Source organism: Anticarsia gemmatalis, chromosome 11 (assembly GCF_050436995.1).
Source record: "Anticarsia gemmatalis isolate Benzon Research Colony breed Stoneville strain chromosome 11, ilAntGemm2 primary, whole genome shotgun sequence".
NCBI lineage: Eukaryota > Metazoa > Arthropoda > Insecta > Lepidoptera > Erebidae > Anticarsia > Anticarsia gemmatalis.
The window spans coordinates 4,073,691-4,091,134 of NC_134755.1; the positions used below are offsets into that span (position 1 = coordinate 4,073,691).

Consider the following 17,444-nt stretch of genomic DNA (forward strand, 5'->3'; position numbering starts at 1 on the left):
AGGTATAAGGTACGCGTGTATTAGATTTACGATGAAGTTAGAATAGATATCGTAAAGAAAAACCTACCGGGTGTGACATGAAAACGAACAAGCGTACAAAAGCAACGTGACTGGTTTTGCGCGATTGAAAATCATATTGGAGTGTAAAAAATAAATATAATATTATCTCATACTCCGCAAAAAACGTGCGGTTGTATGAGGCTGTCCGTCACGCAATCACGCGTTCACGGTATCGAGCAGTACGGGTCGGTGTTGTCTCGATCCCGACATTCGAATCTCGATTCATTCAGTCTGCGAGCGATCGCCGCACGGAGTGGACGTTTCGTGCGCGCTGTTTTCTCACCCGCGACTTTACCGCCATTCTCGAACTTCGAAATAGTATAAACTTGAAAACAGTGATGTTCAGTGCAATAATGACGTCGTTTAGTGTCAACTTTATGTGATAAACGCAGTTGCAGTGTCACTTTTTGTGTTTGAGAAGTTGTGAAGTTGTTTTACGTCACCAAGTGGATTTACAAGTTAGCCGGCGTTTTGCGCTGTGTGAGTATTTTGATAAAAGTTTTCTACCTTTATTTACATACGAATCGTAGATTTATGTGTTGTGTTTTGAATAATAGTGGTATCTTAATTGAGCGGTGTAGGTTATCTGTTATGTCGTGACATTTGAGCCACGTTTATCGTGAATCAACATAAGAACTGGATCGATTGAAGTGTAAAGTACAACGTTCATTGCACATTTCACGTCCGTTCGTGAATCACACGTTGTCTTTTCGCGATAAGATTACTTTAATAATGCTATGATAAGCGGCATTTGTAGGTCATTATCGCAGATTTCTTAAAAATACTTCGTAATTCATCCTTCGTTCGTAAACCATTATTTTGTTGATAGAATATGTAGGTGACTACAACTTTCTTTCGTGTCAGTAGTGTTTGAATAAAATGAATACCTATTTATTTAATCAAAATTACCATTTTAAATGTCTGACACACTTCAGTGAACGGCTACAGTTTCGTAATGTTATTTGTCAAAATGATAATTACCCTCCAAACCAGCGATAGTTACAACTAGAAGCATGTTTAAACTCTTTATAATGTTAAATATTCTTGAACCTTGGACTATAATGGAAAGAAAATATTGATAGCCCGCGTCTAGTAATCATTGGTTAGTGTTACGCTGACTAAATATTGAATATTTCTTAAAATTTACTTTACTGTAGGAGAAATATCAACAACATAAAGAAGGCGGGTAGTAAGTGTATATTTTTTTTTCTCTTCCCTTACTCAAAAGACAACGAACAGGTGCAGGTACGACCTAAAACTGAGAAAGAAACATTTTCTATGCTACTTAAGTGAGTGAATGTTAAGATGTCTTTAAGTATGTAGGTCTATCAACCCGTTTATCTATCTGAATTAAATCTATCTAGGTATCTAATTATAATTAAGTACCTAACCACTTTTAAAGTTATTGAATGTAAAGTAAGTACCACTGTATCTAATCAAGAACTATTAATTTAGCTATTTTTTGAGCAATGAGGTTATCGCTATTTCTCTAAAACTAGATTGGATTTGGTTCAAAAATCGATAACCTTACATTTTATCGTGTCTGATAAGACACTGACTCATTTATTAATAATAAATTAAACATTAAATTTGTTTTTATATTGATTTAGTAGGTTATACCTAAATGTAAAGAGAAAATATTTACTTACAAGTGTAAAAAAACCATTGCCATATCGTATTCTATGAAAACTGTAAACCTACAATACATAATTACATCTTCTGATAACGGTAGCGATAACACAAAATATTTCTCCTTTCAATCACAGGCTAAACAAGTATATCGCGGTTTTTACGAGCTCGTAACCGAACCTGTGACACGGGGATACAAGGAGTCGTTATTGTTGATTGTGCCCCAGATTGTAGGGGCCTGACCCAAGTTTTTGTGCTTCCTCAATACGCGGCTGTATACGCGAATGATCTTGGCAAAAAAGGGATGAACTAAATTGCTGGGCAGCTCCACCCAACCGTAGTTCCGGAGCTCCAGTATCGAGTGAGGTTATTTTTGTCAGTAAAAAGACGAGTTTGAATAGTTTTGCGCTTTTTGTTGGTTAATCTTAGGGGTTCTTGTGATGTGGTGACTATTTTAGGAGGTAAAATTGGTTCGTTATAATGCTGAAATATTTTTATTCATCCCTATAAGAAATTGGAGCTCGTGGCTTAGTTTACAACAGCCGCACGGATCGATCTCTGAGGTTAAGCTACGCTTGCCGAGGTTGTTCCGTGGATGGGTGACCATCTTATACATATCGAGTTCCTCCGTGTTTCGGAAGGCACGTTAAATTGTGGGTCCCGGCTGTCATTTTCGAAGATCTTTGACAGTCGTTAACAGTAGTCAGAAGCTTGAAAGTCTGACAACCAGTCTTACCGAAGGGTATCGTGTTAATACCTAAGTAACTTGGTTGTGGAGGTCAGATAGGCAGTCGCTCCATGTAAAACACTGGTATCCAGCTACATCCGGTGAGACTGGAAGCCGACTCCAACATAGTTTGGAACAAAGGCTAAGCGAATATATCCCTATAAGAAATTGGAACTATAGTTAGCTTTTTTGCTCTAAAAGTATGTAGGTGCATAAGGATATTTTTATGAAAGAGGAATTTCGCACTTCGAAGTTTATTTCGCACTTAGAATTTAGAAAAAGGTTCTTATCATTTTCAGAGAAAATGCAATGCAAGTTAGTACAAAAAACTTCATCAAAAATTCGACTAAAACAGTTCCAATGTTTTTGAAACGACTCATTCAAAACTTGGACATACATATTTGCAATCAAAATTATTCTAGATATCACTGCGGTAGCGGTCAAGTTTATGCCCATTAAAGCATCGGACCATTCATAAACATAATAGTGGTCTGAAACAACGGTATTCTCGTCATATCACTGTGTAGATGACCGCTGAACACGAGAATAAACCGTTACGTCTGTGAAGAAATCATAATATTTTCGCTAATATTTATATTTCGTCGCAGTCTAGACTTTAGACTACATTTAAATTTTTAAACAATATTCTTAGACTTCTTTGTGCTTATTTTATTCGATTCTTTCTGCTAATATTTTTGGAATTTTTTAACCATATTTGTATAAAACATCAAGTCTTTTTTGCGGGAGGGTGTAGGCAAAGGTGTGTGAAATACACCTTCTTTGCTCGTTTCGCAACGTACTAATAATTACTACTTTATTTAAAGAAATACAAAATAAACGACCTTAAGCTTTTTATCTGGCGGTTTTTTATACAAATATATTTATAATAAGGGACAAAGAGTGAGAGGGCTCCGAATTAAATACACACTTATTTGGTGTCAACCAACGAATACACCTAGCAGCAGGCCTCGAAACAAAAAATAAATCTCCTATTTCTGTTTTCACCTGCTTAGGACTCTCTTAGATTTCAATGTTATTTTGAATACCTTTCAATACTCTATTACTATCTGTAATGAATTCCAACTACTTGAAATTGAGAAGTGCTTATCAATCATAACTGTTACAACGATATTTGATATCGTATTTACTGAGCCTATTATCAACTTTCTTTGAATAGTTGTTACTGAGAATTGTGAATCAACACCTAAATGGTATCGTGTTTAATTTGTTTTTATTGTTCTATATTACTTTATAATACAAAATAGAATTGATTGATAAATTTATTTTTGATCCCTTTTTTACCTAATGCAAAATTTGCAACTTATCACAAACTTACGTTAATCCTGATGTATAAGTTTTTAAACTATCGCCGTTTGTTAATTAATACTAAAATATCGTAACTATAAAATCCTTATTGCATTTAATTCTGGTATATTTTTGAACAGAAAATAGTTTTTAAATAAATCAAATTTTGCGGCCTAATTAACTGTACAGACTGTCTAATACAAATTTTCCATAATTTTTAATTATTTCGTGACTTTAATTTAAAAATACACTGCGATAAAGTCATAAAACTACTCAACTCAAAGATTAATGACTTATTAAGAACAAAACAAGATATAAAATTTGATATCGTCCTCGAGAGCTCTTTATTTGATTGTCGACCTACTTACAGCTATGTCGTATAATTTATACGATCACATAACTTTTCCCCTATGATTTGAGGAAACCCCTGGATGTAGTGTCTCCCATCAGTTATACGTCCAAATAAATGATCATCATTAATTTTAATCACGTACAATCAACCATCGCAGTGGCATTCTTGGAGACTTGAAAGTATTCTTCTAACAAATGCCGGGTATTTGCCCTTTTTAAAAGTGATTTTACACGAACTCTTAACATAATGTGCATTAAGTCTTCCTCGAGCAGCGCTTTATCTATCTATTTAAACTGCATTAAAATTAGTTTTGTAGGTTTTGAATTTATTGCGAACAGATAACATGTAATGAATATTTACAAAAGTTTTTATTCTTGTCCTTATCCTGTGGTAAGTGATAAAACAACACGTTTTCTTCTCAGAAACATAATGTAAAGGGGATTTGACTAATGTTTTTACAACGAGCCTTACGTCCACCCTTCTTGGGAATAACTACAACTAAAGATCTACGAGAAGACGTTATTTAATCAGATTATTCAGTTAATAAAGAGTTGTCTATAGACTGAGAACAAAGTCTAGTCCTTTGTTTGAATTTGGTTAAAGAATTGTATGTAATTTGTAAAAATGGTTGCAATTTAAAATACGTTCAACTATGAAATTGTACGTTGTGATTGTAATTCGTTAGCCAACTTACGAATTGAATAGAAATGTAGTACCTATCTTAAAATCTTGAATCCATTATTCTGACAAAGGCATTTAAAAATATAGAAGTTTACAATAAAAGTAATCTGAAACTAGGTTTTTATGAATAGGACACTAACAAAAACCTGTTTCTCCCAGGAATTATTTCGGAAATTAAAAACATTTTCCTTAGCAGCAGGTTTCTATGGAAAATTTCTTCATATCGTAACCATTTAATTATTTAGCAGACATGTTGGAAGCAATTTCTTATTAAGAATGGCTATTATTGTTATGTAAATAGTTTATGTATTTATTATATAATGAATATTAATTATTATTATTTAGAAATATCTTTTGTTTTAATATCCGTATTACGGAGGAACATAAAAATACAATGGAACAGGAAAATAACAGCCATTTAATAAAGTGTATAATTGATGGTAATCTGAAACAGGTGCATTCTGTTATTATATCGCGGAAATATGATCTCAACTTGATGATCTTTGACTCTATTATATGCGTATTTTTAACTATTGTACTCATTATAATAGCTGCGCTAGGTACTCCGGAGGATTCACAGATAAAATACTGGTCGTGTAAATGTAGCCTATTTAATTTTTATTGACTAAAAGTGATCAATAGTTTATCCAAATAGTTATTGTTCATAGCCGAAAAAGTGTATTGTATCTCTTTGTCCTAGCAGTTTAGCCATCGAAAAAGATTGGTTAGGCAGATTCTCATGTGTAAGTAAATTATTTAAGTGCAACATTTTTGGCCTGATATAAATAGTATATTACTAGTATGACTATTTTAGTGTTATTTGAAAGTTTAAAATGACTAAAATTTGGGAATTGCTGGATTCCCACGCTATTCATTTGTTCAACAGACCAATTTGTTAATGACTTCCGTTACATCGTGACATTTATTTAATCTGTTTGTTTTATCGCGTACTGGGTACAATTAAAATATCATTTAAAGGTCATAGGTCCTCTGTATTATTTTGATAAGGAGTTTCAACGATTCAGGAAGTAGAAATGTATAATTATTATCAACTAAGAATAACATCTTCGTCGTCGTCTTTCCTATTTTTTTGAGACGAAATCTTTATTTATGTTCCAGTTTTCCCGTGTAGAGTGAAATTTGGCACATACGTTAATGGGCCTACTTTCTGGCCACATTGCCAAAATATGGGTTGCTACTCGGAATATCCCTACAGAAATTGAAATAACCTGCCCTTTAGAATAGTTGCCGAAAAGTCATAATCCGCAATCGTGAACGTTACACGTCAAACTTTGTCTTACTGAACATAGCCGCTAGTAATGGAACGGATAGACATCACCTCCCCTCTTAAGTCCCGTGTTTTAATTTAATTGCTTTATTAAGATACACAAAGATATTTGGCGCATGTTATTACATCTTTGAGTAACCTCTACAGACGCTAATATTAATAATACATTAATATATCTTCGACGTAAGATGACTGGTCTCAGCGACTGTGTACAGTGACGTAACGAAACAAGGTCAATGTCATTAGCCAGTTGTTCGTGTAACGTATTTAAAAAAAATACTGTTCCGTTCAAACTGGTTGTTGTAGATTCTAGGAAATGCGATGTGCTGATTAGGTTTGGTTTATGATGTTTTGGAGGAAGGTAAAGATGTATTTATGAAGATGAAGGCCTTTTTGGAATACTTCGAATAGTTGTAGCAGTCATAAGATTATTTAACTTATTGTTGTCTAATTGCTGGCAATGAGTGTCCTATCAATGAGGTGAGTTAATGTCTGATATTAGCATACTAGGGTCAATTAGTGGTGGTCACCTTTAAGGCTCTTGATATTGAAAACTATTTATTACTCTTACAATGCAGGTAATCTATTCCTATAGAATAGATATAGAGCTAGGAAGATTTTCGTTACGTTATCAGAAATATATCTGATCTATATTGTGGAAGTCGCTGTTATTCAGTAGTTTGTCTATTATCCAATGTAATCGAATATTTTGTTTGATGTGACTACGAATTACGAATCAGATCTATTTATAGTTTATTTTCTGATGTAATATGATCGATGTAAATGTGTGTCAATAACAATATCATTAAATTTTTATTAGGTCTGGTTTGAATCGAGTGTTTATTTTAAATTCAACAGCGGCGGTGGTCCATACAGAATATACTGCGTCAGCTCGCTATTGTTTCTGTGGCCTTACTCCCGTCCCGACAGACTCGAATTCGGACTTGAATCAGTTCGAGCTTATGTCAAGTCGTACTTTTAGATTCCCATCTAGCGCGTGATCGCATAAGGGCTGTAAATGAAAATAATCTAAATAAAATTTCTTAGTTTCACTCAAATCTAATTCAACCAAAAAAGGTTCTTAGTAAAATTCTGGAGCTTGGCCATATGATGATGTAGTGGGTAAAATTCTCGCTGCAAGTTTTATCAAACTGAATTTTAATTCTGAATATTATTACACGATTGGATTTTAACTAAGCATTACAGATTAAAAACCAACAAAGAGTTCCATAAACTCAAAAATAAACATACTTAATTCTGAAACCGCAATCTACTTAGAATTTAATTTATTTGTTGCAAATATGTTCTCTTTAGACTTTATTACTTTAGTGTATTTTTTCAAAATAAAATATGAAAAGCTGATACACTTCGTTATAACTGCAATCTTTGCAAACTGATTGTTGTTATTTCAATTTTGTAACGTCCATTGTGTAACGGTCGCTATTGTGTTCTCACATTTTCATATTATTGTTAGTGTTACCATTGTAAATAAATATTTTGTGAAGTAATTTTATTTGCATCTCTGGTTAAAATATTTTTTTATGTGCCTGGATAGTTTTGGCTTTCGGTGTAGTGTGTGATTGAAGAATGCTAGGTCCCATGTTTAAATATGGGCTAATGTGAAGGTTTTTAAAGTTTTATTGTTAAGAAAATTAGGACTAATAAAACTTATTATAGAAAAAATAATACGTGATGAAATGAAATAAAGTAGGTACCTTGGTATTTCCTTATAATAATAGGTTGATAATGCATTTCCTTACCTAAGTAAGTTTAATGATTGATCCATTAATTGCACTGGCAGTGTCCGCAAGCTGCTTCGACTTTATTTTTGTTGAATGCAAAGATAATTTGTGCTAAATAAGGAGTACATCCTTAAAAAGGATTCGTTGTTGTCGTATTTTTTATATTACATTTTTTCTGTAAAATCACGAACGTATTCAGTTAACTTAAGAAATTGCTGTCATACACTTTTCCTCCTCTCATAAGTTACACAAAGGAAAACAAAAACGTACCAAAGCTACGCATTTCAATCATAACTGAAGAGCGTATAGAAGAATCTTTATATTATTAAAATTATACGTTTCGTGTCTTTTTTTCAATTTCCTTATATTAAGATAATATGAGATGCTGTGTATGTCGCCTCGTAATGATTGATATCGTCGTATGCTACGCCATGTTGCAGTTTCGATTCTAGACGCTGGTTTGTGCCATATATTATTGTAATGGCTGCTTTGGGTCATTAATTTGTGACTTTGGCTCGTATATTTGTTCAACTCAGGCACTAGATTCTGTTTCTTTACCGCTGCTGTACCGCAAATGATATATTATTATTCTGATCCATAAAAACTTACCTGGTGAAATCGTTGCTATTCTGGTCAGCACATATTTGGGAGACTACATGTGTACAAAAATACGCTAGCGTTTGGCTCGATGATTTGTTTGTATCCATGGAAAGAGTTCCAAGAGGAAAAAATCGTCTGTCTAAAAGTACGCTGTACTTATTTGGACATCTACCGTCTATTCGTGTGGGAGTCTTATTTAAAAAAAGTCGTTTACGTAACAGACGAAGACTCAATTTGATCAGAATGTTTCACTTTTTCATAGAAATGTGTCTAAATATATATTTTCGACCTTGTACTAATGTCTCGTCTGGAGCTAGTCTAGTTTTGACGTAAACTGTGTTAATTAGTTTGAAGCGAAGAGCTAAAAATAATATTGTTTTAGCTTTCTCTGCGGTTCCGCTCGTAACTGGATGGTATTTTTCAGAGCTATTATGACTGTTTATTCAATTTCTTTTGATTTTCTCTACTAGGTAGTTAATTGGTTTTGAAGTTAGCCTAAACATATGTTTGAAGATATGATTTCATTTTTCAGTAACTAAAGTAATAGTTATAACAAAATGAAAATGGAAAAAGGAAACAACTTACTTGGAGTTAAATCGATGAAAAATTAAATAATTGATGAAAATAAAGCAGTTCAATGAAAGTTCTGTATTCATACACTAGTAAAACAGCATTTCAACAATTTGCACTGCTAAGGTACTTATTTAAAAGTAAATTTTAAAATGTGAGTTGCTGTTTAATTTATTAAATTTAAGGTGTTCGTGTAATAAAAACGTAAGAAAAATTGTTGCGAATTCCGTCTCATCCTTCGGATTACGAGGGACGCCAATTATAATAAAATTATTTTTGCTTCTGTTTTTACTTAGAGGTGTGTAAATTAATCTAAATTAATTGAGAAAAATAAACCTTGTAGGAGTCAGCTTTACGATTAAGGCGCTTATTAAAGAAAAATAAAATGAGACGGGAGGAAATCTAATGAATAGTTTGTTATTCATGAGACCATGACTAAAAATTATAGTAAAATCTTAATTCCTTAATATAATTAAACTTTTTTCATTGAGTTGGCTAAGGTGATCACTGCATGACGCTACTACTTTTTTCTCTGCTTTTATTACTAGTCCACTCCTACTCCGACTCCTACTAGTCATTGCGTGATGGTACATAGCTTAGTCTTCATTAAATATTGGTCTATTCAAAAAAAAATCGATCAAGTGGTTCCTGAGATTGGCGCGACCAAAAAACCAAACAAAACTAAATTCTCAGTTTTCTATTATGAATCTAAATCTTGATGATGCTTCACTATTATCATATCTTTGCGTGTAAGGGTTAAAAAAACAAGTGTCCATTACCATTACTTCCGTAGGAGAAGTGGTGTTTTACTACTTGAGTGTTCCGGCGATACTTTAGCTAAGTGACTCCAAGCGACACGCAATTATTTTTATATCCAGTTCATACATAATATATAATAGATTTTTGATGTATTTGTTGCATGCTAAGATATATCCTATCGCTTATTCCTATCCTAATCTATGAATGCTATGTTCTTTTTTGTTCCATTTGCACTCATACATCCTATTGCACATATTTACCAGCTGCTACGAACACTCTTTCTTTTTGGGAAAAATTTTGCTTCAAATATCACCGATTATTTCTGCAATGTTGTTTCAATAGTCCTAACAACTATGAATATCGTATGATTCTCTTTTTCTAAAGAGACACTGTTGCACAAACAGTATTTCCATTCATTAGTCACAAATCAAGTGCGGATTGTTTCCTTTTAAGTCACAGATTTTTTTTACTGCTACGTCAACTACTGATTTTATGATGTTCAGAATTGTACAAAGCTCTACTCATTTTATGTTTTAATCTATACTAATATTATAAAGCTGAAGAGTTTGTTTGTTCGTTTGAACGCGCTCATCTCAGAAATTACTGGATAGATAGATAGCCCATTTATCGAGGAAGGCTAAGACCAATAGAAGCAGAGTACCAGTAAAATATGTTACAAAAACGGGGAAAATGTTGACCCATTCTCTCTTATGTGACGCAAGCAAAGTTGCGCGGGTCAGTTAGTTTAATTATAAAGTGGCAGTATCATATGTAGTTGTACCTGTATTTAATCACAATGTATTATGTTCTTTGCATTCCAGAGAAGCACTTTGCAGTCTTAATTGTATGTAATGTAGTATTGAATTCGTTTACGTGAGGTGACAAAAATAGGAAGTAATTTATATGATAGCTAACCCAAGTCTCAGAGTCGAGTTAGGTGCAGTAGAGAAATGTTGCTGGCTTTAAAATATGCACGTAAAATTGCATTGAACATTTTATAGCTGTCACGCTGAACCAGTTTGTCAGAGCTTATTACATGAGCTACCTCTAGGGTTTTCATCTCAAAATCCCGGAAAAGGAGCGAAACTGGAACTCAACATTGCACTTGAATCTTTGTTTTACCAACGAATCTAAGTGAAAAAAAGAACACTGCACACACAACTGCGTCCATAATACGGCGTATGGTCGTATATTTAAAAGGCACAGGATAGATGCAAGCGTAAGTATTATTATTGCGTATGTCTTTCTTTTTCTTGCGTGAATGACAACACCAAGATGTCTTAACCAGCGACCCGCTTCTGATGTAGATTTATGCAGCTCACTTATCCCGGTAGCGAAACAGCGCCAATCGTCTAGGGCGAATCCAGGACACGGGAGCAGCCCTGGCAACATTGTACGAACTAAAACCACAAAAGCTAACAGGACTTAAGAATACGTCACGTAAACGAAAGTTTATGCTCCAAGTTAGTCAACACTTGAATAATGAACTACGATAAGTTCCCTCGTCAGGTGAGGGTTGACATTGCTCAGCTCAAATTTTATTACTCGTAACTTGAGCTGAATATTTACGGGTTAAGGTTCTATCTAATTTGGTTGGTTAGTTGTGTTGCTACAGACTGACGTACTGGTATACTATAGTGTATTTTTCGTAAATTGATAAAAATAAAAAGGCTTTTATTATTTTTATTTTCTTATTTTTTTGTGCTATTTAGTTTTATTATTTACTTTTGTATTTTTCATAATACAAACCAATTTTAGACATTAAGTCCCACAAAAAAATTACATTTTTTCCTATAAGGGTAGGTGGAGACTAAAAATGCCATTTATTACTATCCCTACACATTTCCACTGCTTTTTTCTCATCTATACACCTAAGTCATAAAGCTAGTTCTATCTAATTTTGTTCGTTAACACTCTGTCAAAGTTTGTACGCATGATGCTTTGAACAATGTAACGAGAGAAGATTAAACAGGTTTTGTATTTTGGTGGTTACTTACAGATTTTTTGTCGTCGTAGAGTCGTGGAAAAAATCTCTCCTTTTGTTTGAATGTTGTTTTTATAATGCCTATAAGATTCAAAGTCCGTGTAATAAATTGATAAGGCGAAATGCGTTGGTTTTTTGATATTATAAAATTCGTAAGTACATACTTAATTATCGATGATGAATATGATGATAAAGATAATTTTTATTGAATGTTTTCTGTATATTTAATTATAATATGAACTCTGTAAAGTGTTTTAACTTTGCTTTAACTGATCCGATGACGAACGATAAGACTTAAAGTTGACGAAAATGTTCATTATTCTCCAAAAACACAAGCAAAAATGTGTGCAAATTTTTAATGAACAAATTTAACAAAAAAATAGTTTTAGAATAAACCTGATATTTGCTCACCTGAGTGGCACACAAATGTTACACATTCCAGGAATCGTTTTGAACTGAAATTCAGAATATATTTTATCATTGCTGAAAAACTATTGAAATCCTAAACTGCACTTCAAATGTGGTTGTATATTTTTCATTTTGAGAACAATTCCACGAACGCTTCTAACGCGAAACCTAACAAAACCGCTGCGTTTTATTTTTATACGTACTTTAGTTTTTCATTGTGATTGAAGGAAATTCAAAACCCTGTATAAATATTTAAATCGCTTGATAACAGCGAAATCGGAGTCAACACTCTTAGAGATAAAGATTTCTCGTCCTTACATTTGATTCTATGAATAAAACAGTATGAAGGGAGAACAGTTGTTCGAAAAATTTATTCAATACGATTTTTTTATATTCATAAATCTAACTTTCCTTTGAGGCTATTCGTGATTCGGGATTGTGAAGCGATTGCCGAATTTGTTAAGGTACGCTAGTAAAAATATGGCTTTTGATGGCAAGTTTAGGTAAAATAACTTATCTTTTTTGAGAGCATCGGTATGATGTATTGTTTTTTATTTGAACAATTTTTTGATCAGCGCCTCGATTCTCTACTACTATCGACTACCGACAACCGAACTGTCATCGAGAAATTTTGTATGAAAATCTGATCAGCGCCTCTGACGGATGTCGTAGGAAACATTTTGGCAGTAATTTCTAAATGTCAAAATTTCGATAGCTAGCCGGTTGTCGGTAGTCGATAGTGGTACAGAATCGAGGTACGGATGCTCCAAACCCACACTTGGTAGCGAGGTGGACTTCAGAACCAAATCTCTCTCTCTTAATATGGTACTCAATATACATAGTATGATCCGCCCCTAGCTGTACATGTATCAAAATGTGTTACATTTAGTTCGATTACTTAATTTGTTAAGATTTTTTCTTTCTCGTTGTCATAGAGATTAGAGCCTATCTGATTAATATATGAGGCAAGGTGTCTAGCTTGTTAACGGACCTAAATATACAAAATAGTAAAATTCTATTTTAAGTTCGTTCTGAATAATAACTCAACGGTCATTCCTTTATTTAAAACGTGTCTGTCACAATACAGCAAAAAGTAAAGTACTATTTTTAAACAAGTTTTGCGGTCGTCCATTTCTCAGAAAACTGAATAATGCTGCTAACTTAAAAGCTTGGTATTAAAATAATACGTGACCAAAGTAAGGTTTCTCTTGTAAGCTATTTTACTTACGACCTTGTAATGGAGGGTACTTCGAAATAATAATTTATGTATAAACTTTTTTATAAACAGGTGAGTATATAGAGTAATTTTACGTAATTGTGCCTTTGCCTTAAGAGCTTTTTAGTTTTTTTGAGGATTAGTGGGAAATAAATGGCGAAAAGTTTGTCTATTTTAAGGAACTAACTTTTTCTTATTTATCACCGTTGGCTGTTCTTAATAGGGTTTGTGCACTTGGATGGATTTTATAAAAATATATTTAGATACGTACCTACCTACTTGGTAGCAGCTGCTGTGCTTTTACCCTGTATTCTCTGCTTTCGCAAATGCTATTTCAGATGCTTTACACCTCCACACAGGTATATAACGGAGAACTAATTTGGGACTGAATCGCAAAATTCCGTAATGCTCCTTTAAAATACAAATCGATTTTCAGATTTTCTTCTTTTGTTATACATTTAAGAAAGTAAACCCGTTCTAAAGATAGAAGATTTAATTGAAGATTTACGTGAACACATTAATTGCATAATCCTATTTATAATGTGGTATTTTTTGGCATCGTTCCAACTGGGCGTAATGTTGTGTTCAGTTCAAAACGTCTCGCTATGAAGCCTTTGGCAGTGATCACGAAACAGAGTTTGTTTAGGTGTGAACCCCAAAGGCCTAACTCTATTACGAAGTTGGTATTGTTCAGTTACTTTTGTATAATTAACGAGTTCATTCGTTGTGAAAGCTTTCATGTATTTCGGTTGTACGTCTGTATAAAGTTCTCTATCCTTCATCGTGATGTTTGTTGTATTATATTTTGACTGATTACAAGACTAGGTAGGTATTCAAGGATTTTTCATTACAAATTTGGGTCAATTTCAACAAATAATATTTCGTCTGTATCTGTTTTCTCCAGTTCAATCTTCTCTAATTTAAAGTTTTTAGTAGTTATTAATAAAGCTTCTTGGGCAGTCTAAGGTAACTAAGGATCTTGTGCAATATTATTAGGTGACGAACCACCTAATATTTTAGCATTCTGGATAGAGCAGGTGCGATAAAAAGTGTTACTGCATTCTTCATCAGCATGATATCACTATGTCACAGAATGTTTGAAAATTGCCATCAAATCATTTCTTAAAATATGAAATCCACTATTTTATAAGCTTATCTTAAGAACACCGTATCGGGCGTAAAATGAATATAATAAATGAATATTGCCTTTTTTGGCAATGTGCATTGTGCACTCAGATGGTTTGCAATACTTGAATTCAAGGACTACATTTGAGCTATTATATGGTTATTGTATTGGCATTACCAGTTTTGGACATTCTTATGACGTGTCCATTCAACTGTGTTGAAAAGTAATATATTTCTGCCGTTCCACTCGGCAAAAGGAGTCGTTCTTCTTTCTTGCCCAGGGTTGTAATATGACCCTGTCAAATTTTATCTAAATCTTTAATGCCGTGTTAAAGAATAACAAACAAACATACCTTTTTTATAATTTAAAATAGTAAATACATATATGAATTGCATAAATTGGTTTCAAACGCATCTTAATAGGTACACACATTTTATATTAAACCGTATGCAATCGAAGCATAGTGCCTTCAAATTGAACAGATTGACATTGCATGCAGATTACACTATTAAATGCTAAAAGCGACTCTGTACAGATTGCCCTAGCATCGTGCGGGATACACACTAATTTGACGCTAAGATAATACGTATTCCTTGACCAATTCGAATCCAATCAAACTAGACTGGCCTAATTTTACCGAATGATGGATCAGAGTATCAAAACACATTTTAGCCGAAATTGGCGTATACGATTATGCAAAGGTGACCATAGTCTCTGAACGAGGTTATATGGAATTTATGTTTAAAAATGTTTTTTAAATTGCTTTTATGTAGAACGTCGTTAAACAACTTCGGATGTATTGTGACGTCACTTTTCTTTAAAAGAGGAAAATAAAACCTTTATTATTTATTTTTTATTTTTATTTATTATTACTCATTGAAAATAGTGGGTGTTATGAATGAAAATTAATAATAGTTTTACCGCAAACATATGTTATGTAGGTCTCATACTCAACATTTCGAAATAAAACTTGTTTACTTGTGGTCTCGCGAGATGACATACGAAAACTTACGAGAATTCTTACAAAGTCATTGACAAAATTGGATACAAATGCAGAATGAAAACATGACGTCAGCACTTCATTGAACTGTGAGTTAGGTATTTAAGTAAATAATACTATTTTCCTTATAGCTATCGTAATAACAATATATTTTAAGGTCAATGTCACTCAATTTATATGGAAATTTATTTTTAATTTTCGTCCAAGGTTTTTGTTGAGTAATATTTGAGATTTTCTTCCTCTTCAATTTGCTGAGGGCTCGCGGTTTGTGTCCTATTTTGGATTTATTATTTACCGCCACTGTTAGAATTTAATACGTTCCTTTTCTGTTTGTAATTTCATTTCAGTCAATTTAGTTGGTTTATTGTATTGAAAAGACATTCACTAAGAAACTTTATTTCGTGGAACTAGCGTCCATAAGCACATATTCGCAACATTTCTACATCAACTTTGAACAGTAAGATCGGACTTCCCGGAATGCGTCATGTTTGCATTGCCTTTACAGGCTTTGCACTATTATGTTGACTTTCTTCATGCTCCAAATTACGGTATTTATCTTAATAGACAGTAATATATAAATACATATTATATAGAATGACAGTACTATAATGTTATTATATCATACAAAGCCACATTTCTATGACGGTTTTATATAATCTTACGTAAAAGGGTAGTTGCCCTACCAGTCAAATCAGCTACTCTTTCTGAAATATCAAAAACACATTTTTGTATAGAAATACGACATAGTGACGTCACTATGTTGTATTTCGTTGGTATCAAATGAGTGTCTAATTACAATTTCAAGATTATTTACGAAAAAAGCTACGCAGTCTGAGCATTTGAGATGAAACTTTTACTACCCAATTGATTCAAAAACCGTGTAATTATTCCTCAAAATATATGTACATATGTACCAATTCACTATTCTATACAGTATTTAGAATGTAATCTGTCAATTACGCTCGTGTCTTTCAATCAAAAATCTTAAGACTTTCCTTTTCTTTGTCATTTCAAGTAATATTTATTTGAGTATTTTTAGCAACTCGACAAACAACGAGTGGACTCGTACAATAAATTGGCTATAACAATTTATTAAACGTCTGTATTTAGGTCACAGCCATCTGTCATTTAGTACATTGTATTTATTAAGCCCATTTGATGTCTTATACGTTCTTATTTGGACGCTCACAGACTGGTTCTTAGTGAACAAAGAATGTGTCGAAATTTTGAAGATTTGCTGATTCTTTTAACGCCACTGTCTAAGATTTAAGTTATTTTAAGCATGTGTTTTTATTGGTTCTATCTCCGACAAAGTCTTAAAGCTTTAGTCCTTTGAAGTGAATGTCAAACACGCTCGATATATCAACATTATACCAAAATAGCTTTCAGATCATTAAGTTCTGAGTCGATAGACTAACTTACTTGGAAGCATTTTGGACATTCGTAAATATAAATTTTAAAACCGTTGTATATATACATTTTCGACGTGCATTTTAGATCCACTTGCTAATATTGATAATATGTTTTTATCAGTAACTAAAACTACGCTACCATGGCCGCGGTCATATGCTAATTGTTTAATGACACACAATTATCATACTGCATTTCTCATTTGATATGTTTGACTAATGTTCACATCAATTACAGCAATGTAATAACACTTGTAACCTAAGCCTTTGACCTAAAAATTATATGTAATAACATTTTTCTTTTAAGTCTACAATATTTTTGGCTTTATTCCAATAGCATTCTTTAGTAGTATACAGATTTATAAAAGTAAATATGCAATTTATTTATTTTATTATACATGCAATATACTAGTATGTTTAGCGCAATAGCTCGATTCTTTACAACCACGACTAGCTATCGAGAAATTTGGTACAAAAATCTGATCAGCGCCTCTAACGGGCGTCGTAGGAACTATTTTTCCAGTGCATTTTAAATGTCAAACATTTGATACTAGTACCGAATGTAGAGAATCGCGCTACAATTCATGA

The 17,444-nt window shown here is 33.0% G+C and overlaps 1 protein-coding gene across 1 annotated transcript in view; it reads left to right on the forward strand.

Annotated features, from left to right (window-relative positions):
- Nucleotides 1–279: 279 nt before the first annotated feature.
- Nucleotides 280–17,444, forward strand: part of LOC142976538 (angiotensin-converting enzyme-like protein Ace3) — a 239,229-nt gene continuing 222,064 nt past the window's right edge. Inside the window, exon 1 of the mRNA XM_076119962.1 lies at nucleotides 280–540. The gene's annotated coding sequence lies outside the window, so the exon portion shown is untranslated. The remainder of the gene's footprint in view (nucleotides 541–17,444) is intronic.